Source organism: Marmota flaviventris, chromosome 7 (assembly GCF_047511675.1).
Source record: "Marmota flaviventris isolate mMarFla1 chromosome 7, mMarFla1.hap1, whole genome shotgun sequence".
NCBI classification, from domain to species: domain Eukaryota; kingdom Metazoa; phylum Chordata; class Mammalia; order Rodentia; family Sciuridae; genus Marmota; species Marmota flaviventris.
Window position 1 is genome coordinate 53,657,123 of NC_092504.1, and position 25,947 is coordinate 53,683,069.

The 25,947-nt window shown below is 33.5% G+C and overlaps 1 pseudogene; it reads right to left on the reverse strand.

Moving 5' to 3' along the window:
• Positions 1–25,537, reverse strand: LOC114102094 (UDP-glucuronosyltransferase 2B31-like; annotated as a pseudogene).
• Between the last annotated feature and the right edge of the window lie 410 nt (positions 25,538–25,947).

Here is a 25,947-nt window from a genome sequence, read left to right on the forward strand (position 1 = left end):
TCAGGCTGAATATACTATTCCCCTTTTCTTTTCTGTTTTAGCTAACTGGCAACAAAACAGACAGTGTTTAGTGATGATGAATGTCAAAGTTGCCACACAGGCCAGCAGAAACTCAACCATATCTAAAGGGTAGTACTGAAAGTATGAGAGGTCCTGGGGAGCAACCCAAAGCTTCTTTGTGGTGCCCAACAAACTAGATCCAGAAGACGGCTCAACTGGCTGTGCATGGTGAATTCTTAATAATCTCATAACATTCTCTTTAGCTCTAAAGGACAATCATAAGACAGTAATTTTTGAAGCAAGTTAATTGGTCTAACTTTTCAAGTCTCTATAAGGTTCTTTGAAAGTTTTACAAAAGTGGGTCAAATAAGTGCCATAGGACAGCCTTAAAAGTATTGTTTTTTCTTGAACTGTTGTCTTGAAAAACTTGGCTTCTAAGTTGGAGATTTATTTATTTATTTACTTCCATTTCAAGATCAAATATTATTAAAACAAAAAGGGTGGTTGCAAAGAATGGATTTAAAATAGTACAATCTCTTTAAGTTGAAAATTTCTGGGGGATAAATATTTTTCAACGTTAAAATGGAAGGTCAAATGGAAAACAATTTTTTTCTATTAGACCTGGTGGTAGTAAGCCATTCTCAGTGTAGTAAGTGGAACAGTTATGTGCTATTTGAAAATGATCATCTTGATGTTTTTTGAAGAGGCATTGGTGGTGAAATGGCTTCTAACAATTCTATTTCTGGTCTTCTTTTCTACCTTATGCTGTGTATTTCCACTCAGTAACCTGAAAGATCCTTTTTGATTAAACACATGCCAGCTTCTGATACTAGTGTGATAAAAGTTTTCATATGGCTCCTTATGTAGTTAGATTAATATCCAAATGAGGTTATTATAGTTAAATATTTTCATTTTTTTCCTCTCTTAAATCCTGTGTGCCTGCACAATATATTTTTTTTGTGATTTCAACCTTTTCAAATTTACTAAAAGGTTTTATGTCATAAATACACATTCATCACTTAGGTTGTATTCGTTAGGTTCTACCAATCTTATGTGCACTTGTATTCATTAATTTTTAAAATAATTTCTGTCTTATTAAAAAAGTATTCAAAAATCATTTTATCATGTCAATTGTTTCTGTGTATTTTTTCTTTTTGTTACTTTAGACTTGTTTACTTTGAAAATTATTTAGTAGATTCATAAAACTGAAAATGCTATACATTGGAAAGACATCAAATAATATTACAAAATATTAATATTTAATTTTAGTTGTTATTTTGGATGATAATTATGATATTATTAGAAGTAAAATTGCTTATTTTGATTATGGGTTAAGTAGGATTTTCTTACCTTTTCACTTATAGCCTTCTTGTATACTTAAATTCAGAATGTCTTATAAACAAGGTAAATAGTTTTAAAAAATATGGTCTTACATTCTTTGATAATAATTCCAGTTTTTGTAATTAATGTAAACTTTAATACCTTCACAGTTCAATTCACCATTTTATTTTATATTCATTTCTGTCTTTCTCACATGCATTACATTTCTATGCTATTTTTTTTTTACCTTTAAAGTACTTTTCCATTGAATTTTATTACTCTTTTTTTTTTTTTTTTGCTCATACATTGTTAAAGTATTCCTTTGGGTGATGACTTCCTTATACAGTAAAATTACTGATAGTAATGATGAATGTTGACTTGAATGTAGATGTGTATGGCACTATGCACTTTACCTTGTCACTTCCATTAAAATTTTGGAAATTTTGGTAATTAAAGAAATATTTAACTAAAATTAAACACTTCAGTGCTTCAAAGTGCACTATGAAGAAATTGATATATCCATCTGTAGTAGGTAGATCTTTCATTCTGTAATGGAAAAAATATTTTCAAATTAAGTATCTTATAATGGACTTGTGTCCATAATACATACAGACTCCTTGCAATGGAAACATTAGAAGACAGAAAATTGGGAGTTCATAACCAACTTGAATCTAATGTATGAAATATGATATGTCAAGAGCTTTATAATGTTTTGAACAACCAATAAAAAAAAAGAAGACAGATATCATATTTATTAATGAGTTTAAGAATTTGAATAGACATTTCTCCAAAGAATAAATACACATACCACATAAAAACAAGAAAACATGCTCATAATCTTTAACTATAGATAAATGAAAATTAAGATCACAAGGAAGTGATACCATTTTATAATTACTAGTATAGCTATAATGAGGAGCCCATATGATAGCAAGTTTTAGCAATGATATAGAGAAATGCAAACAGTATTATATTGCTGGTGGGAAAGTAAAATGTTGCCACTAGTTTGGAATACTGATTGGGATTTACTCACTGACATGAAGTTTACACGTGAGGCTGTAATTCCACTCCTCCAAACTATATAGGAGAAATGAAAATGTATGCTTACTCAATTGTATTATATAATATACAAATATATTGATTATATAAGAATATATATATTCTTGTTAATAACAGTCAAAATTGAAAACAACCAAATGTCTGTGATGAAATGAATGGATAAGTAAAATGTAGTATTTCCATACAAAGAACATTATTCAGCAAAAAACAGAATCAAGTAATTATATATGGATAATATGGACAAAATAAAAAAAAAAAAAACATGCTAAGTAAAATAACCTGATTGCAGTCTACTAAATATTGTACAACTAGATTTTCTTGAAATATGCATTAAATAATTATCTATAGACACTTGAATTATATTAGTGGTTGTGGAGAGGTGAGGTTAAGGGAGATTTTTCTTTTTTTTTAAATAAAGAATATGAGGTCTCTTATTTGGTGACAAATTTTCTTAAATTATTTTTTGATGAGGCACTTTTCCCTATGTAAAAATACTTAAACAACTTGACTTTAACAACTTAAACACATAAAACTTAAGCCATGGAAACTATGTCTCAAATAATCTGTTATAGTTATCATTTATCATTTCTTCTATAAAACATTAATATCCAGAACATATGAGGAAGTCTATAGTCTCTTTAGGAAAAAATGATTGCTTAAAAATGAATAAATGATCTGAATTTACATTTTTCAAGAAACAGAAATGGGCAAATAGGAAATGAAAACATCCTCCTCATCACTAATCCCTAAAGAAATGCAAAGGTGCCTGAGTCCAGCCCTGGCAGGGGGTCCAGGGGTCCTGAAAAAGGGTGGGGGGAGAGAGGAAAAACAGGTTGCAAGTTACAAGCAGCCTCCAGAAAAAAATCTGCTGCCTCTAGAGGGGGCCTTTACTTTTATACCTTTTTTACAGGTTTTTTTTTTTTTTTCAGGTAGTTAATGGATAGCTTCAAAGCCTGAAACTTCTTTGATTTACATAATTTTCAAGAGTTACAATCTTTTTTGACATACATTGATTACTTAAGATATTGAGTGCATTGTTTAAAATATTTTCCTGTAACCTTAGCCAATCATGATTAAGCTTTTACGTGTTTACCTCAATCACTAGGTGTTAGACTACGTAGCTAGACTACATGTCTCCCAACCTATTATTCACTTTAAACTTTAAAGCCTACCTATACTTATTTCATCAACTTTAACTTTAAAGCATACTTATGATTATTGGTAAGCTTTCTTACTTCTAAACTAAAATCCCAGTAAAACACACTTAAAATAGTGAAAGTCTATTACTTAAAAAGCCTACTACTCTGAAGTGCCTCTAAAATATGTCTATGTTAATTTTACATTTTTTATTTTTAATTTCCGAGGTAATTTTCTTTTTTTCCATATGACCTACTTAACTGCTTTCTTACAGAGTTTCCTTGATCCTTGGTCAAAACACACCAATTCTTATGTCTTTGTAATCTTTAACTAAAGAAAAGGCTTTGCACCTTAACCCATTTGTCATTTATATTAACTATGTGTTTTCCATTCTCATCATGAATTCCTGTGTAAGGCAGAGGAGGGTTTGTTAGTGGGGGGAATATATGTTGCACAGGTTGTAGCTTTAGAACAGGGGGCTTACTGTAAACTGTTAAGCTTTTCTCAGGAACTTTGATTTGCAATCTTTTTCCCTTGAATTTCTTGAGGAATAACACTATTGTTTGTATCCTGAGAGATATTGAAACACACCTTGTGGCATGTCTTAATTGTATCCTTAGTCTCATTCTGGGAATTTTCCTGCAATCTCAGGCAATGTGTACTTTTATTATTGATTGACGTATGCCCTATTATCCATATCATAAGTATCATAAACAAAACACTTAACATTCCCCATGGTTCTGGTTTCCAGATGGTGTGGCCCTGCTGCAGTATCCTCCACACTGTGACCCTGTCAGATAGTGGGTGCAGGAACACCTTCACCACAAATGAAAACAATAACCACAAGAGTTAATCTAACCACAGTTAAGAGGGCAGTAGTCAAAAAGACAAAAAATGACAAATGTTGGTGAGGACGCAAAGTTAGAGGCACTTTTATGGACCACTGCCATAATGTAAATTATTATAGTTGTACCTAATGTGGGATTTGTTGTTACATATTCATTCATGCACACAATACTACAATTTAATTTGGCTAATATCATTCCCCAGTATTTCCCCCTTTCCTCCCCTGTAAGAAGAGTTCTATAAATTATTTTCCATCTTGGAAAAACAACTAATTAAGTCTTTGTTCCATCCAGTTTTTTTTTGAGAGAGACAGAGAGAGAGAGAAAGAGAATTTTTAATATTTATTTTTTAGTTTTCGGCGGACACATCTTTGTTTGTATGTGGTGCTGAGGATTGAACCCGGGCCGCACACATGCCAGGCGAGCGTGCTACCGCTTGAGCCACATCCCCAGCCCCATCCAGTTGTTTAAACATATACCTTGTCAAGCAAAAGAACTGCTCTTAACTTGGTTTCTCTTTTTTAAATCATTTTAAAAATTTCTTTCAATTGGTTATACATGACAGTAGAATGCATTTATGCACTTTGACATATCATACATAGATGGGATATAATTTCTCATTTTTCTGAGTGTACATGTTTCAGAGTCATATTCATCATGTGGTCACATATATACATACAGTAATACTGTCTGTTTCATTCTACTATCTTTCCTAACCCCACATCCCCTCCTCTTCCCTCCTATCACTTCCCTCTACCTAAGCTAATGTAATGCTATTCTTCCCAAGTGCCCCCCCTCTATTGTGAATTAGCATCTGCATATTAGAGAAAACATTTGGCCTTTGGTTTTGTGGGATTGACTTATTTCGCTAAGCATGATATTCTCCAACTCCATTCATTTACTTGCAAATGACATGATTTCACGCTTCTTTAAAGCTAAGTAATATTCCATTGAGTACATATACCACATTTTCTTTTCATGGTGGTTTACAAACTTTATTGTGAATTCAAAGACTATAATTATCTCTATTTAAAGATAAGATTTTGAGACCTTCTGGACATATAAAATACTTTCTATATCATGGGATAGGATCTTATTGTATGTTCCATACAATATTTAGGTGCTTTTTTTTTTTTTTGGTCAGGGGGAGTTCCTTGGTACGAAACCAAAGAACACTTTACTACTGAACTTACATCTCCAGTCCTTTCTTTTCTTTTCTTTCTTTTTTTTTTTAATTTTGAGACAGTATCTTAATAAGTTGCACAGGTTGGCCTTAAACTTGCTCTCTTCCTGCCTAGGTGTCCCAAGTTGCTGGAATTACAGGCATGCACCACCATACCCAGTCAATATTTGCTTCTTGATTCCATCTTCAATTCATTTTTATATGTGATATAAGAAAGAATTGATAAAATATTATGTTTCTATTTTTCATATCAATATCTTAGCTGTTAAAATAGTTGGAACTATTTATTTCCTATGAGGAAATAAAATTAAGAAAGGAGAGATCTTATATGTTCCAGAAAGAGCAACATCTACAATATAAGGTAACTTCTATATTATAATTCAGAGGAACTCAACTCAACTTGGCTGGGTCCCACTTGTCAATCTTAATTAAAGAGAAAGAGTCTCTTCTTTAAATTTGTCTTACTAATCAATTACAATGGTACTTTTAATAAAGGAAGTACTCCAGCATACTTAAAAAACTATGTAAAAATCTTTTGTCTTTCTACTTAAATATTTTATTGAGTTGCGTAGTTTTAGGTAGGTAGCTAGTTAAGACCATTCAGAACTTCTGAAACAATATTTCCATGGAAAAGTGTCTTGTATATTATGAGGGGTGTACTGTAAATTTCTTTTTTTTTTAATTTTTATTTTTTGATGGACATTTATTTTATTTATACATGGTGCTGAGAATCGAACCCTGTGCCTCATGCATGCAGGCAAGCGCGCTACCACTGAGCCACAATCCCAGCCCAAACTGTAAATTTCCATGCTGCACAAAGAGCTTGACTAAACCCTGTGCTAAGATGCATGACCAAAGTTTAGCCATAAAGGTGACCACAGCTACCATGCTGAATATTTGTCCAAGAAAATGGGATTCAACCCAAAATATAAAATGTCCAACCCACACTAGTCAAGCCATTTCAGTAAATTTTTCACTTACCCATTCTGTAATTTTCCATTTCAAAAAATCCTCAAGAACCTTTTTGGTCTCCCCCCTTTTCACTTACCTATTGTCTCATTTTGCTTCCTAGTTGTTCTCCCTTTGAAAACCTCAGTTACCTTTAGATAATTGGAGTGGAATTCAGTTAATACAGGAGTGTCTCCTGCTACAAGAATCAGAATAACATTTTCATGCCATTTTTAAGTAGTGTCATGCTCTGCTTTTCTTTGACAAGAACATATGTTATACTCACTTGCATTTTATTGAAATAGTGTTTCTGAAAGCATACAGTAAAAACATCAGATTTATGATCATCTCAGATCAATAGGCTAAGGCTCCAATGAGTCTCATTTAAGTTATGAAATTACACATGTCAGAATTAAAGTAGATTTATTTGAAGATTTTTGAAATTAGATTTTTACATTGCTTAATGCTGAACCAAGAGTTAAACATTTGGGAAATCAAGAAGGCACATGTTTTGGAAAACATAAGTGATAATCTTGTCATCCTTTGGTAGTTGATTGAATTATGTCTAGTGACCTCAGTTCTATTTCCTCTTTCTCTATTTTTCTGTCTTCACAAACTTTTGAATCAAACAAACAACCATTTATAAAAAGAAGTTACAATCACAACCTCAGTTCACAGCAACATTGTCAAATAGGCTTTTTGGCTGTACATTGCTGGTTGTAGCTGGTCGCTTCCTTTGTCAATTCAGAAGACTTTTAGATCAAGGGCCTTTAGAAATAAAATGAGAAATGAACACTATTAGGCACCAAAAGAGGCAATTTTTTTTTTCCTAGAAAACATACAATATATATACAACTGCATTACAATTGCTTTCATGTTTTGGGGAAGGAAGCACCTAACACCATTGCGAGGAAAGTGAAGGCTACATGGAAGAGGTAATGTGCGACATGAGACTTGAACAAGGAATACAAGATTGGTAGATGGAAAAAATGGACGAGCATATACTGATAAAATCAGAAACGTGCAAAAAAAAAAAAAAAGGGGGGGTGGGAGGATTCATGTTAAAATGCATTCTTTTAAAAAATATTTTATTTTTTAGTTATAGTCCAACACAATACCTTTATTTTATTTATTTACTTTTATGTGATGCTGAGGATCAAACCCAGGACCTCACACATGCTAGGCGAGCACTCTGCTGCTGAGCCCCAGCCCCAGCCCAAAATGCATTCTTTTAAAGAAATAGCAATGTCATTGAATATTATAGTAGTGTGTACAGGGAAGTGGGGTGAAGTGGTGCCCAAATCAGAGGAAGAAAAAAAGCTTTTCCATAGTGTCAAATATTATGACTTCATGATAAAGATTGTGAATTTTTTCCCCATAGAAAATAGAGTCACAGATAACAAAAAGGGACATCTATTTTTCAGTGGCATTTGAAATACCCCTACAGTACATAGAAGGGGTAGGTATAAGGTTGCAGAACAAGGAGATAGACACTCCAGGAAGTTTTTGGAGAATTCTCTGTGATAAGTAACTACATTTAAAATAATGAATTTGGACCCTGGTCCTAGGGAATGTAAATGTGTATTAAAAATCCTAACTCTTACAGTTTATCTTTCCCCTGTCAAACTAGAAAATAATTATAAAACATTTAAATGTTCTTTTTGAATTTTTTTATTAGTAAATATTCAACAAACCATAAGACACGAATATTTAAAGCAAGTTAGTTTGCATAAGTATATTAAGTCTATGAAAGGTTTTTAGAAATGCTCATAAAACTGAATCTAAACAAGTGCCATAGAATAGCCACAGAAGGGCCAGTTTGGTAGCACAGGCCTGTATCCCAGCTATTTGGGAGGCTGAGGCAGAATAACAAGTTCAAGGCTAAGCCTGGGCAACTTAGCAAGACATTGTCTCAAAATAAAACAAAAAGGGCTGAGGATGTAGCTTAGTGGTAGAGCACTTTCCTGCCATGAACAAAGGCCTGAATGCAAAGAATAGCCATAGACTTTGTGTGTTTTTTGTTTAGATCATTGTAGAATGTTTACCTTTTAATTTGGAATTTTCTTATTGACAAATATTTTCCAAAATGAAAATGGAAGGCTGATTGAGAAATCTTTTGCAGCAGAGAAAATGATAATAATTCATTCTAAGCACTATAAATAACATAGTTAAATACAAATGAGATGATCATCTTGAAGTCTTTGAAGAGAAATTATCATAGTGTGTGAAATGACTTTCAATCAGTCTCTGTTTTTACTCTTCTTTACTGCCCTCTACTGTCTGATTTCCACCTAGTAGTCATGCCAGACTGTGACAGCACCTGCCCCCAAATTTTCCCTTATCATCATACTTAGAATCATATCCAGATATATTCTTTGGACTACTGGACCACAAAAGGTCACATACAGGAAACATTTCCTCCTATCATTCTTCTTGTGCATATTCTGTTACAGGAATATTGTTTTCTTTTAGCTTTTCATGAAGTCATCAAACATGTTCTCATCTTGGCACCTTGAACATTCTGTTCCCTCTCCTCTCCTACAGCATACTTCCCTGAAACTTCCCAAAGTTTTGTTTCTTCTACCTTTTAATTGATGCATTTGTCTAAACATTATCTCTCAGAAAGGATAGCACCTCTAGGCAGCTCCTCTGTGTTGTGTGTTTATGTGACCTGTATCCCTAGAATTTTAAAATGCATTATATATTTTTTTAAAATAAGAATTTAAATGTGAAATATAACAAAAATGCTGGAAATTTTAAGATGCCATTGTATATACTAGTCAGATCATGATTTTGGATTTCACATCTGCTCAAAAGTACTCCTTCTTTTTGGACTTGTTTAGCATTATTATTCCTTTCCCTAGAGTAAGCACTTTTCTTTTTTTTTTCTTTTCTTTTAAATTTTTGTAGTTGTAGACGGACAGCATACATTTATTTTATTTGTTTATTTTTACGTGGTGATGAGGATCGAACCCAGTGCCTCACTTGTCCTAGGCTAGCGCTCTGCCACTGAGCTACAGCCCTAGTCCCAAGTAATCATTTTTCTGACTGATAATACCATAGATTAGTTCTGCTTGTTTATATATGGGAATAGTATTGTACATGCTCATTTGTGTCTATAATTTGTGTGGCAGTTGTTTAATTCCATTGGTGTATAATATTCCATTATATGTCATTGACACAGATTTTCTCTTCATATTATGATTGATGGATATTTGGGTTGTTAAATTTCACCAATGCTTATATATATTTTTGTATATACAAAATACATATTCATATAGTTTTCATATTCATATAGTTTTCATATTCATATAGTTCTGTTGCTTATATGCCTGGGAGTGATATTGCTGAGATAAAAATGGAAGTATGATTGTGATTTCTTTGTGGAATCTAAATTATTTAGAAGTATATTACTTAATTTCCCAAACTTAGAGGTTTATTGAGTTAACTTTTCTCTTTACATTTTTGTTTTCTGATTTAATTCCAATATGGCTGGTAAATATATTTTTGAATTCTAATAATTTCTAATTTACTAAGTCAGTTTCATGGCATACCCACACATATCAGGTTACATTTATTAATTATGTTCTTCAAGTATAAATATTATATTCCATTATGTTCTGTGTTATCAATAAAAGTTTTTAAAAGACCTACCATTATGACTATAGATTTGTGCATTTACATATATTGTTATTTAAGATTTTATTAGTAGGTTCAATTTATGTTGAATGACTCATAAATTAAGAAATATTCTTTTTATATTTAGTCAGTTTTGTCTACTCTATTGACATTAATATAGCTACAACAGCTTATTTATTTATTTATTTTGTGGTACTGATTATTGAACTCAGAGGTGCTCTACCACCTAATCCTTTTATATTTTACTTTGAGACAGGGTCTCTTTAAGTGGCTGAGGCTTACCTTGAGCTCACAATCCTCTGTCTCATAAATCACTAAAATTAGAGGCATGTACCACCATGGCCAGCTGCAAAAGCTTGATTGAGACTTGAAATATTTTATCTCTTTACTTATAGCCTTTCTAGGAAATGAAATTAAGCAAATTTTATAAAAAAGTGTATCCAGTCTGATAATCTTTATCTTTTAATGATCTCATTAATAATTAATAATTAATGTTGATATTGATATATTCATATTTAAATATACCAGTTTATTTCATATTTTCTTTACCATTTTTCCAACTTGCATTATGTTTATTTTTATTTGTTCTCATCTGCTTTTAATTTACTATTACCATTCAAAATTGCTACGAATTTCTTTTTTGATAATACATTGTCAAAGTATCCCTATAGGTGATACCCTCCTTAAATAATGAGTATTGGTAGTCATAATCAATACTGACTTGATGGTAGAAATCTAAGCACTACACATATTATGGAACAATTTTTGTTGTATCAAGGGGAAATTTGATTATAAAATATATTTTATCAAAATTGAAAGTATTTGTTTTACAGAGTGCACCATTACAAAAGTGATGAAGTTATCTATTCAGAATGGAAGAAAATACATGTAAATCAAATATCTCATGATGGAGATGTCTTCATCATAAAGACTATAAACAGTGTGATATTAAGAAGACAAATAACCTAATTAAGAAAGGATTTAAAGACTAGGATAATTGTTTCTACAAAGAGTAAACATGAATATCTAGTATGCATATGAACAATCATTCATCATTTTAATCAACCTGTGAAATACAAATCAAGATCACAATGAGATGCCACTTCATAACCACTAGGATGCGTGTAATAAAAAGAAGATGGGCCAGGCACTGAGGCACATGCCTGTAATTCCAGCAGCTCAGGAGGCTGAGCCAGGAGGATTTTAAGTTCAAAGCCAGCCTCAGCAACTACGAGATGCTAAGCAACTTAGTGGTCTCTAAAGGGCTGGGGATGTGGCTCAGTGGCTGGGTGCCCCTGAGTTCAATCCCTGGTACAAAAAGAAAAAAGAAAAATATGATGACAAGTTTAAGCTGTGATGTGGAAAAACTGGAAATCTCCTACACTGCTGCTAGGAATTTAAAATCCTGCCACTTGTTTGGCAATCAGTGAAGTGTAAATGAAACAACAATCAATCCACAAGACTGATTTCACAACTCTTTTGTAGGTTTCTACTCAAACTTTGAAAAAACACCAATCTTCAACATGCCAAAAGAGCAGCAACAGCAGCAGCAGCAGCAGCAGCAGCAGCAGCAGCAACAACAACAACAACAATGAAAGATGATCTCATTGGATAGAATGGTCATAATCAAAAAGACAAAAAATAACAAATGCTGGAGGAGTAGAAGAGGATGGGGGCCTCTTATAGTCCATTGACAGGAATACAAATTTGTACAGCCACTATGGCAAAGAGAACATGGAATTTCCCCAAATATCTGAAAATAGAACTACCATAGGATTCAGCTTTCGCATTACTGAATACTAACACAATGAAAACGAAATCAGTTTATCAAAGAGGTCCCTGAACTTCCATGTTTACCTGCAGCAATATTCACAATAGTCAAGCTATAAAATCTACTGAAGTGTTCATTATTCAGTGATGGCAGAAGCAAACATGATATATATCCACACACAGCTGGATTTTAAAAGAATGAAATATTGTCATTTTCACTAACAAGGATGGAAGTGGAAGCCATTATGCTAAATCATATCAACTGGCACCAAAAGAAAAGTACTGCATTTTCTTATTCACATGTGGAAATCTAAAAAGTTGATTTAATAGAAGTAGAGTGTAGAAGAGTAGTAACTAGAGGCCAGGAAGTATAGGAGCAAGAGGGTCTGCAGAAAAATTGAAAAGCACATATCAAGCTCCAGTTAAATAGAAGGGAATAAGTGCTACTCTTCTGAAGCACAGTAGGTAACTATTGTTTACAATTTCTGATGCATCTTATAAAGAATTAGAAGAATTTGACAGTTCTTAGCAGAAGAAGTTACGAATGTTTAAGAAGATGGAAATAAAAATTTCCCTGATTAGGTCATTCCATATTACATACATATATCAAATTATTCGGCCATACCAAATAAGTATATATGATTTTAAAAAAGGTGGTAGTTTTGGAAATTTTAGGTATCAAATGGAAGTATCTTATTTCTTCAACTGCATTGTCCTTCTCTTCTCTTGTCATATTAGTAAAAACTGTGTTCTTTATATTTAGCTTTACAGTAAAAATTTTTTAGTATCACGTTAAATAATGTACTAATAACTAGTACTTTTAATTAAGTAAATTTGTAAGATAATTTGCAATGTAAAATGATTGGTTGAAAATAAAAGCACATTTCAAAGAATTAAATAATTTTAGTTATTAATATTAGACTCAAAAGAAGAATAAATCTTTTTTCATTGTCAAGGGTACCTAATTATAAATATTACTTTACTGAAAAAATTGTTATACTTACGAAGGTTCATTAATGATTGTATTCAATGCATTGAGTAAATCTATACTTGTCATTGTAATAAAATCCAATCTAAGAGCTGCTCCTTTGGCCTTTAGGTGCATGACATTATCAGGTTGACCCACAAATAAGGGAATGCCCACCAGAGGGATCCAATGATGGATGGCCTCATAGATGCCATTGGTTTCACCATGAGTTATGAGAGCTTTGGTTTTTGGATGACCTAGGATTGGAACAAATCAAGGGAAATTATTTATGTCAGAAAAAAAAGTGTCAAATATATAATATAAAACACTAAAGATAGTTTTCTAGGTAGTAGATTATTACAACTATGATCTATATTGCAATTACTTTCAAATCTTGGGGCAAGAGGCACCTATGTCCACTAGTGAGGTAAGTGAAGACTACATGGAAGAGTTGGTATGTTACGTGAGATCTGAAAAATGAAAACAAGGTTGTCACCTGGCCAAACTAAAGGAGCACATGCTGGGTAGGACAACCATCCTGTGCAAACATAAGAGGGGACCTGGGTTTATGTGTTCAATTAAAACAACAATGACGTCCCTGAGCATGCTATGAAGGTGTTCAGTGTAGCAGGGAGTGGGTTGTTTGTGGTTATGATATCAGAGGTAGCAGTGACTACACTTCCTTAGGAAATATAACTTCATGATTAAGATTTTAAACTTGATTGAGAAGTATTTTTCAGTAGAAAAAAAAGACGATCAGAATGTTGTGCCAGAAACTACCTCTGAAGGCTGTACCTTCCAAGTTCAGGACAGGACTCCTGGGATTTTAGCTTCTTGGCCACACCACTGAGACATAAAGTTTATTGTGTAGTTTGCTCGGAATAAGTTTGTCTTACTATTTCTCTGCTAAGAACGCTTTGTAAATGTGGTTTGTTATTGTAGCACTTTTTACAACAAAACTGTACTTGAACAGTACCAAACTGTATGAAGTGTGTCCTCCACATGGGTTTTGAATTTCTATGTGGAATTTCATATCATACAGTGTCCTGTAAATAAAGATTAAATTCTACCCTTTTTTCTTAAAAAATTTTTTTTAAAAAATTGTGGTTTTTTGTTTCTTTTTTTGTTGTTTTTGTTTTTGTCATGGAACATGTAGTCAGTTGTAATAAAAGACTGAGGGCTATTTTTTATTGGCATTTCAGATAATACTATTGTAGGTCAAAGGTTAGGTGTAAAATTGTAGAAATAGAAGATAAGGGACAATCCAGGAAGTGACTAAAAAACTCTCTGTGAGAAGTAACTATCACTGAAACAAAGATACTTGGATGACCATAAAGAAGGCGAATTTATGTAATAAAATGCCCACAATTTCTCTGTATTTATTTTTCCCCAGGGCTAAAAGGAAATTTTTTAAAATTGAAAATTTTAATTTGAATTTTTCTTCAATTTTCTTAAATGTTCTTAAATTTTCATAATTTTGTTTTACTTAATTATTATCTTTCTGATTGGCTGTTACTCATGTTTCTGAGATTTGTTCTCCTGAGTCTTGCCAAGAAGGTTATTCTGGGGAATCTACTTGCAAAATCAAGCACTGGGTCCTAAGGTATCTGGTTTCTTACCATGAAATCTCCATATAATCTGTTAGGGTAAAGCAAACCTCTTATTAGTTGAGTTAAATTTCAAATTATAGAATGTTAAAGAGATGAAGAAAGAATTCACATACTTAAATACCAAATGAAAGATAGATGACATCAAGAGAAAATAAATAATGAGAACTATTGATATGGAGATGTAAAGGGAGGACATAATTTTCCTGTACTTATTTTTATATTTAATCAAGGTCTTACAAATAGTAGCTTCATATAAGTAGTAGATTAGACAAATGAGTTTATCAAATACTAATATTTAAGAAATTAATAATTATAAACTAGAGCATAATTTGTAAAAAATTACATATTTATTTTGTTTTAGAAATCTGTATTTTATACTAATTCTCATCTGCTAAATTTCATATTAACATTTTCTTGATATGTGAAGATTATTTATAACCACTTTTTCCACAGGTTATTAGTGTTTGATCCTTGTATGGTCACAGTTTCTAAATCCATGTTCAGATCTCCATCTTTTCTCTTATATCTTCCTTCTTGAGAAATTAATAGGGCCATGTCCACCAGGACAAACTAAGTCTCCTGGGTTTGGTGGACACCTGGACTCAGGGTTGGTGAGCCCTGGACTTCCTTTCTCTAACTAATATAAGCCCCATCCAATATTTAGGGGAATAATCAAGGCCAGCATTACATAGGATGATGATGCTGTATGATGCTCTTTAGACTTTTTATTACCTGCTAGTGATATGACACTGATGAACTTACTGTCTAATATTTAACTCCATGCTGATTATGTCTGTAGTGTGTAGTGTCCTCAGAAATTCTGCAAGTAAAAGGAGGAAATGACAGGGCAGAATTTGGAGGTTACTGTGTATTTACCTGCAATATTGCTCCTGTAAAATATATTTCATACTGCACCTGTAAAATATATTTCTTTCTGAGCACAATGTTAATGCCAAAATGTTGTTAATCAAGTATACCCTTCATGCAATTTTAGAACTTGCTGTGTATATTTTTGTTTTAAAAGTGATTTCTGAGAAAAATTTGCACTATCATGACAGTTAACCTTTCACAGTGAAAATTTCTATAATCAGAACATTTACAGAGTTTAAGACAACTAAATAGCTACTTATTCAATAGTTCTCCACCATTAGGGCACTTTGTCTAACCTTTTGTGGAATCTGGACGAGGGCTGATGCAATCACATTGGCCCTTTCTTCAGTCATGTTATTGACCATTGACCCCAGAGAAAACACCACAACACCATTCTCTCCAGAGCTCTGGACAAAGTCTTCCATTTCATGTAAAGGAAAGAATTTGTTCCATCACAACAGAGCAAAGGCAGAACACAGACTATTGTAAGGTTTGGTGCAACTATTTAAGGAGAGAAATCAAGTATTAACAGGAATTATATTTGGCTCTTTTAAAATTAAGTTAAATATACATAATGTAATGAATAGTTATAACCATTTCTAAAGGTTTAAACTTCTGTAGTATTACACATGCATGTATTTCACATTCTTATGCAAACAATGTCCAGAACACTTTTATTTTTCACACAGGAAATCCAACTTTGTGCTCTTGACAACTCCCTCTGCTTTCTTTCTTGTTGGTATGATTTTAGTACAGACAGTTTGGATTTTTAATGCTATTTAGGGAAACTTTAGATATCCCCAAACCTGCTCCTTGGTGACCTCTCCCTTTCCATCTCCTGTTTCTTCTTCCTTTAACATGTCATTGTTCCCCTCAGGTCCCTTGCACCCTTTGCTATGTCTCCTTCAAGGTCCTACCTCCTCCCTCCGTCTGTGCCCAAAGCTGCACTTTTCACTTCCCTCTTTAGTGCCTCTGTTCCTGCATTGACAGTCACTTGTTCCTCTGTCTCAAGCAAGGGCTCTCAAGGAACTCAGGATCCTCCAAAAGCAACTACTTGAGGTTGAAAGGAAAACAGCTAATTAAACATAAACTGAATATGTTGTCCCCTTAGATGAGCTTCAAAGTCACTCAGAGGGCCACAAGATGTCTTGTCTCCCTCACCTAAAATGCAACCTCCCTTAAAATCCTTCTTCACAGATTATTTTAGTTCCATGAAATTTTAACCCATATTGAACAAAAAATTTTACCTTGTTGTATTTTTGTCAGAAACACATTTAACTGAAACATTATGTGGAGATAATAACAGTGAGTTTTGTGTTGCCTGATTTGTGACTAAAATTTTAGAATGAAAGTTAGAGGTTCTCTGTGTCTACATGTTTATTTATTTATGTGTATGTATGCCTGTATGTTACATGTTACATATATATGATAATCTATTTCAACTCACTGTGAGATAAATGAGCACTTACATAAATTAAACATACCTAAGATTAACAGGAATGTAGAAAAACCCAAATTCTTTCAATATCACATGACTTAGTAAATCTTTGGTAAATGTGATTAGTTGATGTTATTGGTTTACTAAAAACAGATGTTTTTCTCATTTACCAACATAAGTATAATATGAGCTAAATATTTATTCTCCCTGGGTTTACTAGTCACCTATGGTTACAAATAGTTAACAAGGAAATAACTTGAGATGAGGGCTAGTATAGTATTGTTGCTGTTATAGTATGTCTTCCTAAAACCAGTTACCAAAATTTTTTTGTTTATTTGATACCTTAGTTATATACAAATTAAATTAATCATAGATGTTTATTAGATGTGTAGCCCATTTCTAAATAAGACTAACTACTGAAACAATTAAGTATGCATTTATTTAATTTTTACATGTGGATTTTAAGCTTAATTATATTTGGGTGTGTTAAGAAACATAAGAAATCTGTGTATGGGGTGAAGGTGGGAGTTCATAACCCACTTGAATCAAAGTGTGGAATATGATATGTCAAGAAATTTGTAATGTTTTGAACAACCCACAATAAAAAATTAAAAAAAAAAAAAAGAAAATCAAGGACAGTAGAAACTTCAAGATTGATTGCTTAGGTTAAAACCCCAGCTTTGTCACTTAACTAGTTGTGTGACCTTGGGTAACTTCTCTAAACTAGTTTTCTTATCTGAAAAATGGAAGAAAATAGTAGATACTATTTTAGGTTGGTCCTATTAAATTAATGCATTCACTTAAAGTACTTCGTGCTCAATAAATTCTAGCTATTAAAAAAAAAAGAAACATAAGAAATTATTGAATGACAAAACAGTCCTGTAAGAAAACATGTGTCACAAAACATTTTCTTGTCAAATGGACTTTAGTCAGATCTTTAACTTCTGCAGTTTCATAAACCTGCTAACCCTAGATGAAGCAGATTTGGGAATGGATGATCTGATAAAGAACAATTATAGTATTTTGTGATGTTCTTGTTTGAGATTTTGCTGGAATTTGATGTTTTAGTTTCATGATTCAAGGCATCCCTTTTTCTTTTGTTTTATGCTATTTTTCTATGTAACAAATTTGTAGTTTACACTTTTGTTAATGGAAATGAAACATTTATTGACTTCTCTTGTTTTAATCTCTGCACAATTTGGAAACAACATTATGAGTGCTCTTTGCATTGAAGTCGAACTTGGCTTTCCAGGCTTCCCAGCTTCAGAAGGCTTTTAGAATTCTAATATGAGATTCCTTTTGAAGAGATCTGGCAAAGCAAACCCCAAAGTCATTATGGTCAATTTCCATTTTTGCTTCACTTGTGAAACTAATCTGACCAATCCAATGAAACAAAGCATATTTTATCAGGAAGTATTACCTTACTTTATTTATCATTGTTCAGAAATGGATTTGAGTAGTTGTAGGTAAATTTTATGTTTCAATGGAATACCATGATACACCGTTTGTGTTGTTTTAACCTGTAAATTGGACTGGGCCATGTTGTGTTTATCCTTACTGAATTTTCAATTCTAGGTTCCTCACCAAACTAAAGTGTCCATTGTTTCTGCTATCTTTCTGTCATGGACCACTGGGAATGATATCCTGACTTCCCAGATTTTTTTTTTTTTTTGTGACTCTCTAAAGAATTCCCACCAGTTGAAGCTGGCTGGTTTCATGTCTTGCTCTAAGAAATCATCAAGACTGTGATGTTGATGTCTGTGCCATCACTAAAAGCACTTAAATGGAACACTAGGAAATTTGTCAGTTGTGATGTTGGAGTACCATGCCCTATCTTCAAGAAGAATCTTGTGATACCATTTTGGCCAGAATATCCTTAACTTCTGATGTTTGTTCTTAGTAATCTTTTATCCACTGACCCTCACCCAGCACTTAGCCTGCTCTTCATCCTTCTTGTTCTCTTTCTGGACCTCCTCTCTTACCCCTTTTATTGACAGTGTCATTTCCCCTTAACATAAATGGAGAAATCTTTTAAAAAATATAATTAAACTGCCTAGAACTTCCAATACTCTTAGGTGTGCTTTGGGAATTGAATATCCACAGATAGTTTCAAAGATTGGCTTTAAAAACAGATATTTGGATTTAAAATGTTCAATGAGATCAGAAAATGCGATGTTACTGCCAATAAAAGGGTAGACAAAAAGAGTCTCTCAGGGACTGAGGATATAACTCAGTTGGTAGAGTGCTTGTCTTGCTTGCACAAAGCCCTAGGTTTGGTCCCCAGAACCACACACACACACACACACACACACACACACACACACAATCTCTTTTAAGTGAAAAAAAAATCCGTGCTATGTATTAGAATCATAAAAGTGTGGTATTTGCTAAAAATACATGAGATTCTTAAGGTTTTTCACAAGCCACATTATCCTACATACTTATAATTTTTTTTAACAATTGTAAGCTAAATGCAGACTACACATACATGTAGCTCAAATTAATAGATATTCCTGAAATATGTTAAATTTATGCTCTTTGTTAATTGTGAAGTTTATATTTCTCCATCTCTTTTTTCCAGTCAGCTAAGGTGTGGAGACCCATGTTCTCTGAGGGAGTTTTCCTGAGATTCCCCTATAGGCTTGGGGTAGATAAGAAATACCTGTGGTCTTTCCTTATTATAATATTTTCAAAAACTTTGTCTTTCTTGTTCACAGTTTGTCTTTCAATGTAAAATGTAAGAAAATTGAGAGCAAAGTCTATACTACTTTATTTCTCTGCATATCTGGAACTTTCCTATGGTACACGCTAGTCACTTATTTGAATTATATTTTCACTATAATTTATATATGACTAATATTTTCTTATATGCTGAATAATGAAGACTTTCATTTAACTGACCTCATCCTCAAAAGTCCCCCAGGCTTTTCTTTTCTACTGTAATAAAAGTGAAATTCACATACTTACGTGGCATAGACACATAAGAATTTCTATCTGCAGGTCTCATTACACCATTACTATAACTTTTTTTTTTTTTTCCCCACAGAATGAGACATTCTGAGTGAGAACAGAGAATCATTTCTGGTGAAAATTCAAGGACAACAGAACCAACTAAATGGAAACAAGTTTACCTTAGGCAGAGGTTTGGCAGGTCTGCAGTGGAGTCCTCCAATGAAATCAACATTTGGTAGGGTTGGGCGAGGAAATTCCAAATCCCAATAGGTTCTAATGAACTAGATATCTGCTTTTGACATTGTCTCTAAAAATGTAGTGGGTCGTCCTGAACAGGAAAAAGAATACAAATCTATAGGACATTAGAAAGTTGTCAGGTGGAAATGCATATGTCTGGTAAGTATCTGAAAGAACTTCTAATAATGAAGCCAAATATGTTTAAAAGTGTGTGTGATTTAATAAAGCTAATGTGTGTGTATACATATTTATGTATATATATTTATTGCTCATATTCATGTGGACATATAAGAAAGACACAATGTGAAAGATGAAAAAAGTAACAAAATAATTGACTTTATAAATGAGGAAACTAACCTACCAATATGAAGACAGTTTTCTCAAAGCTACAGAGATGATTGTTCCAGAAATATCTGTAGAGGTTCTCAATCTATAGTCTATACTCATGAAGACATTCAGTGACATCTAAAATTACTGCTTTTGAAGATGAAACCAAACGGATAGTAAAATGGTAATAAATATGTGAGACTCCCTAAGGAAGTTCTCAGTGGTTTATTTTGTGTGTGTGTGACTTTCTGTTGTGTCCAAAGATTTCAAACTGACTCTACAATTTAAGCTTTTTGCTCATGTTTTGAGTTTAATGTATTATTGTGGTAAAATATTTTTAAAGTTAATATTTTTTTTAAAGTATCTCTTTATAGTCCTTCTTATTTTTTTTAATATTTATTTTTTAGGTGTAGATGGACACAACACAATGCCATTATTTTTATGTGGTGCTGAGGATCGAGCCCGGGTCCTGCCCAGGCTAGGCCAGCGCTCTACCTCTGAGCCACAATCCCAGCCCCTAAAGTTAATCTTTTAAAAGATTAACTTATATGATTTCATATTCCTTCAGGCTCACTTTCAAAGACATGGCAAATTTTGGAATTTACATTGCTATTAGAAAACAGGGCTTACCTAAAACTCCACTGTAAAACTGATTCCACTTCTTCTCATTAAATGTTTGGAACCAAAAATCAAAATAAAACACATGCAACATGTCTTTGCTCCATGAATGTCATTTGGTCACTTAATTATGACAAAACAGGCACATAGGAAGGAGGGAATGAAAGTCCTGCACTATATTTTTCATACATGTAGCCAGACAATAAGTGAAGAGTGTACACGAATGGTATTTAAAGTAGCTCAGCTAGCAGCTCGCCACAGGGACCAAATGCATCTGCAAGAATGACATCAAACTTGGATCCACGTAGTTTTGTCATAAGATTCTTGTTGAAAACTACATCTTTACAGAGTGTCTCAAAGTACTCAGAATATTCCCATACCATTTCTTGCAACAGTGAAAAGTGTGTCCAAATTGATTTTTTTTTTTTTTGAGCATTTTTTCATGTACTTGTTGATTGATTGTATGTCCTCCTCTGAGAAGTGTCTGTTCAGGTCCTTGGCCCATTTGTTGATTGGGTTATTTGTTATCTTTTTTTTTTTTTTTTTAATATTTTATTTATTTTTTTTTTTTAAATTTTTTTTTATTGGTTGTTAAAAACATTATAAAGCTCTTGACATATCATATTTCATACATTAGATTCAAGTTGGTTATGAACTCCCAATTTTACCCCAAATACAGATTGCAGAATCACATCGGTTACACATCCACATTTTTACATAATGCCCTATTAGTAACTGTTGTATTCTGCTACCTTTCCTATCCTCTACCATCCCCCCTCCCTCCCCTCCCATCTTCTCTCTCTACCCCATCCACTGTAATTCATATCTCTCCTTGTTTATTTTCCCATTCCCCTCACAACCTCTTATATGTAATTTTGTATAACAATGAGGGTCTCCCTCCATTACCATGCAATTTCCCTTTTCTCTCCCTTTCCATCCCACCTCATCTATCTGTTTAATGTTAATCTTTTCTTCCTGCTCTTCCTCCCTGCTCTGTTCTTAGTTGCTCTCATTATATCAATGAAGACATTTGGTATTTGTTTTTTAGGGATTGGCTAGCTTCACTAAGCATAATCTGCTCTAGTGCCATCCATTTCCCTGCAAATTCTATGATTTTGTCATTTTTTAGTGCTGCGTAATACTCCATGGTGTATAAATGCCACATTTTTTTTATCCATTCATCTATTGAAGGGCATCTGGGTTGGTTCCACAGTCTAGCAATTGTGAATTGTGCTGCTATGAACATCGATGTAGCAGTATCCCTGTAGTACGCTCTTTTAAGGTCTTCAGGGAAAAGTCCAAGAAGGGCAATAGCTGGGTCAAATGGTGGTTCCATTCCCAGCTTTCCCAGGAATCTCCATACTGCTTTCCAGATTGGCCGCACCAGTTTGCAGTCCCACCAGCAATGTACAAGAGGCTCCCTATTTACCTCTTTTATTGTTTCTCTTGCTGAGAGAAAACTTTTCAGTTTAAGTAAGTCCCATTTGTTGATTTTTGTTATCAACTTTTGTGCTATGGGTGTCCTATTAAGGAATTTGGAGCCCGACCCTACAATATGTAGATCGGAGCCAACTTTTTCTTCTATCAGACGCAGAGTCTCTGATTTGATATCTAGCTCCTTGATCCACTTTGAGTTAACTTTTGTGCATGGCGAGAGGAGGGGATTCAGTTTCATTTTGTTGCATATGGATTTCCAGTTTTCCCAGCACCATTTGTTGAAGATGCTATCCTCCCTCCATTGCATGCTTTTAGCTCCTTTATCAAATATAAGATAGTTGTAGCTTTGTGGATTAGTCTCTGTGTCCTCTATTCTGTACCATTGGTCCACCCTCCTGTTTTGGTACCAGTACCATGCTGTTTTTGTTACTATTTCTCTGTAATATAGTTTTAAGTCTGGTATCGCTATACCGCCTGATTCGCACTTCCTACTTAGAATTGCTTTTGCTATTCTGGGTCTTTTATTCTTCCATATGAATTTCATGATTGCTTTATCCATTTCTACAAGAAATGCCGTTGGGATTTTGATTGGCATTGCATTAAACCTATAGAGAACTTTTGGTAATATCGCCATTTTGATGATGTTAGTTCTGCCTATCCATGAACAGGGTATATTTTTCCATCTTCTAAGATCTTCTTCTACTTCTCTTTTTAGGGTTTTGTAGTTTTCATTATATAAATCTTTCACCTCTTTTGTTAGGTTGATTCCCAAGTATTTTATTTTTTTTGAGGATATTGTGAATGGAGTGTTTTTCCTCATTTCCGTTTCAGAAGTTTTGTCGCTGATATACAGAAATGCCTTTGATTTATGCGTGTTGATTTTATATCCTGCCACTTTGCTGAATTCATTTATTAGTTCTAGTAGTTTTTTTGTAGACCCTTTTGGGTCTTCTAGGTATAGAATCATGTCATCTGCAAATAGTGATAATTTAAGTTCTTCCTTTCCTATTTTTATGCCTTTAATTTCTTTCGTCTGTCTAATTGCTCTGGCCAGTGTTTCGAGAACTATATTGAATAGAAGTGGTGAGAGAGGGCATCCCTGTCTTGTTCCAGATTTTAGAGGGAATGCCTTCAATTTTTCTCCATTCAGAATGATGCTAGCCTGAGGCTTAGCATAGATAGCTTTTACAATGTCGAGGTAAGTTCCTGTTATCCCTAGTTTTTCTAATGTTTTGAACATAAAGGGATGCTGTACTTTGTCGAATGCTTTTTCTGCGTCTATTGAGATGATCATATGGTTCTTATTTTTAAGTCTATTGATGTGGTGAATAACATTTATTGATTTCCGTATATTGAACCATCCTTGCATCCCAGGGATGAATCCTACTTGATCATGGTGCACAATTTTTTTGATGTGCCTTTGTATCCGATTCGCCAGAATTTTATTGAGAATTTTTGCATCTAGGTTCATCAGAGATATTGGTCTGTAGTTTTCTTTCTTTGAGGTGTCTTTGTCTGGTTTCGGAATCAGGGTGATGTTGGCCTCATAGAATGAATTTGGCAGAGCTCCTTCTTTTTCTATTTCCTGAAATAACTTGAAAAGTATTGGCATTAATTCTTCCTTAAAGGTTTTGTAAAACTCCGCTGTATACCCATCCGGTCCCGGGCTTTTCTTGGTTGGAAGTCTTTTGATTGCTTCTTCTATTTCATCTATTGTTATTGGTCTGTTTAAGTTGTGAGTATCCTCCTGACTCAGTCTGGGTAAATCATATGACTTAAGGAATTTATCGATGTCTTCACTATCTTCTATTTTATTGGAATACAGGTTTTCAAAATAATTTCTAATTGTCTTCTGTATTTCTGTAGTGTCTGTTGTGATATTGCCTTTTCCATCCCGTATGTTAGTGATTTGAGTTCTCTCTCTTCTTCTCTTCGTTAGCATGGCTAAGGGTCTGTCGATCTTATTTATTTTTTCAAAGAACCAACTTTTAGTTTTGTTAATTTTTTCAATAGTTTCTTTTGTTTCAATTTCGTTGATTTCCGCTCTGATTTTGATTATTTCTTGCCTTCTGCTACATTTGCTGTTGTTTTGCTCTTCCTTTTCTAGGGCTTTGAGGTGAAGTGTGAGCTCATTTATTTGTTGGTTTTTCCTTTTTTTGAGGAATGACCTCCAAGCGATGAATTTCCCTCTTAAAACTGCTTTCATTGTGTCCCATAGATTCCGATATGTTGTGTCTGTATTTTCATTTATCTCTAAGAATTTTCTGATTTCTTCCTTTATGTCTTCTGTAACCCATTGATCATTCAGTAACATATTGTTCATTTTCCATGTGATGTAGGATTTTTCCTTCCTTCTTTTATCATTGATTTCCAGTTTCATTCCATTATGATCAGATAAAATGCATGGTATTATCTCCACCCCTGTATATTTACTGAGGGTTGCCCTATGGCATAATATATGGTCTATTTTTGAGGAGGATCCATGTGCTGCTGAGTAAAAAGTATATCCACTTGATGATGGTTGATATATTCTATATATGTCAGTTAAGTCTAGGTTGTTGATTGTGATATTGAGTTCAATAGTTTCTTTATTCAGCTTTTGTTTGGAGGATCTGTCCAATTGTGAGAGAGGTGTGTTGAAGTCACCCATCCTCATATCGAATAAAATTGACTTCAAGACTAAATTAATCAAAAGGGATAAGGAAGGACATTATATACTGTTAAAAGGAACCATTCACCAACAAGACATAACAATTATCAATATTTATGCACCAAATAATGGTGCTGCGACGTTCATAAAACAAATTCTCCTCAAGTTCAAGAATCAAATAGACCACAACACAATAATTATGGGTGACTCCAAATTGATTTTTTTTGACAGCTCATAAATCACCTTCCTGATTGTTTCAATGAAATAAACCTCTAAGTCATTTCTAGATATTGTTGTAGGGTAAATCTCAAATTAAATAGCAGATCCTTCTTTAACATAATGAAAAATGGAAGCTGAGGGTTTCAGAACAGTCACCTCATAACCCCCTGGACTAATTCATCCAATATTGTCTTTATATTGATCCAATGGCTGTATTCCATTGGCCACACAAGCACCTTCCCACAACTTCCAGAACCAAAGTGACTACTCAGCTGTAACAGGAGCAGAACTGGAGTCATTTTTGTAGACATCCTGGTGAGATGCAAGTCTTCCTTTCACACTGGATTCCCTCTGCTCTTGCTGATATCCAAGCAGAAATCATTAGTTAAAATATAACTTGTACTCACTTAAGTAAATACATACACTAATAGACAGAGTGTCTGACTGCCAAGTGGGAAAAGCAGATGGTAGATGACCTCATTTCCATATGTAGATGTGCCGTGATTCCTTTCTGAGTGCTTTCCTGTAGTTAAGAGTTAATGACCTTACATGTATGTGTCACTTATGTTTTAGTTGACATCTTAGAATAATGTAAGAACAGTGGCATGTGACATGTTACTTTTGTTTGCAGCTTCTTTGTACAGAAGCAGAAATGTAGTCAGGATTCTGGTGAGTCAGCATTTGGGGATGACTTCCTTCAATGGATTTTTTTTTTTTTTGG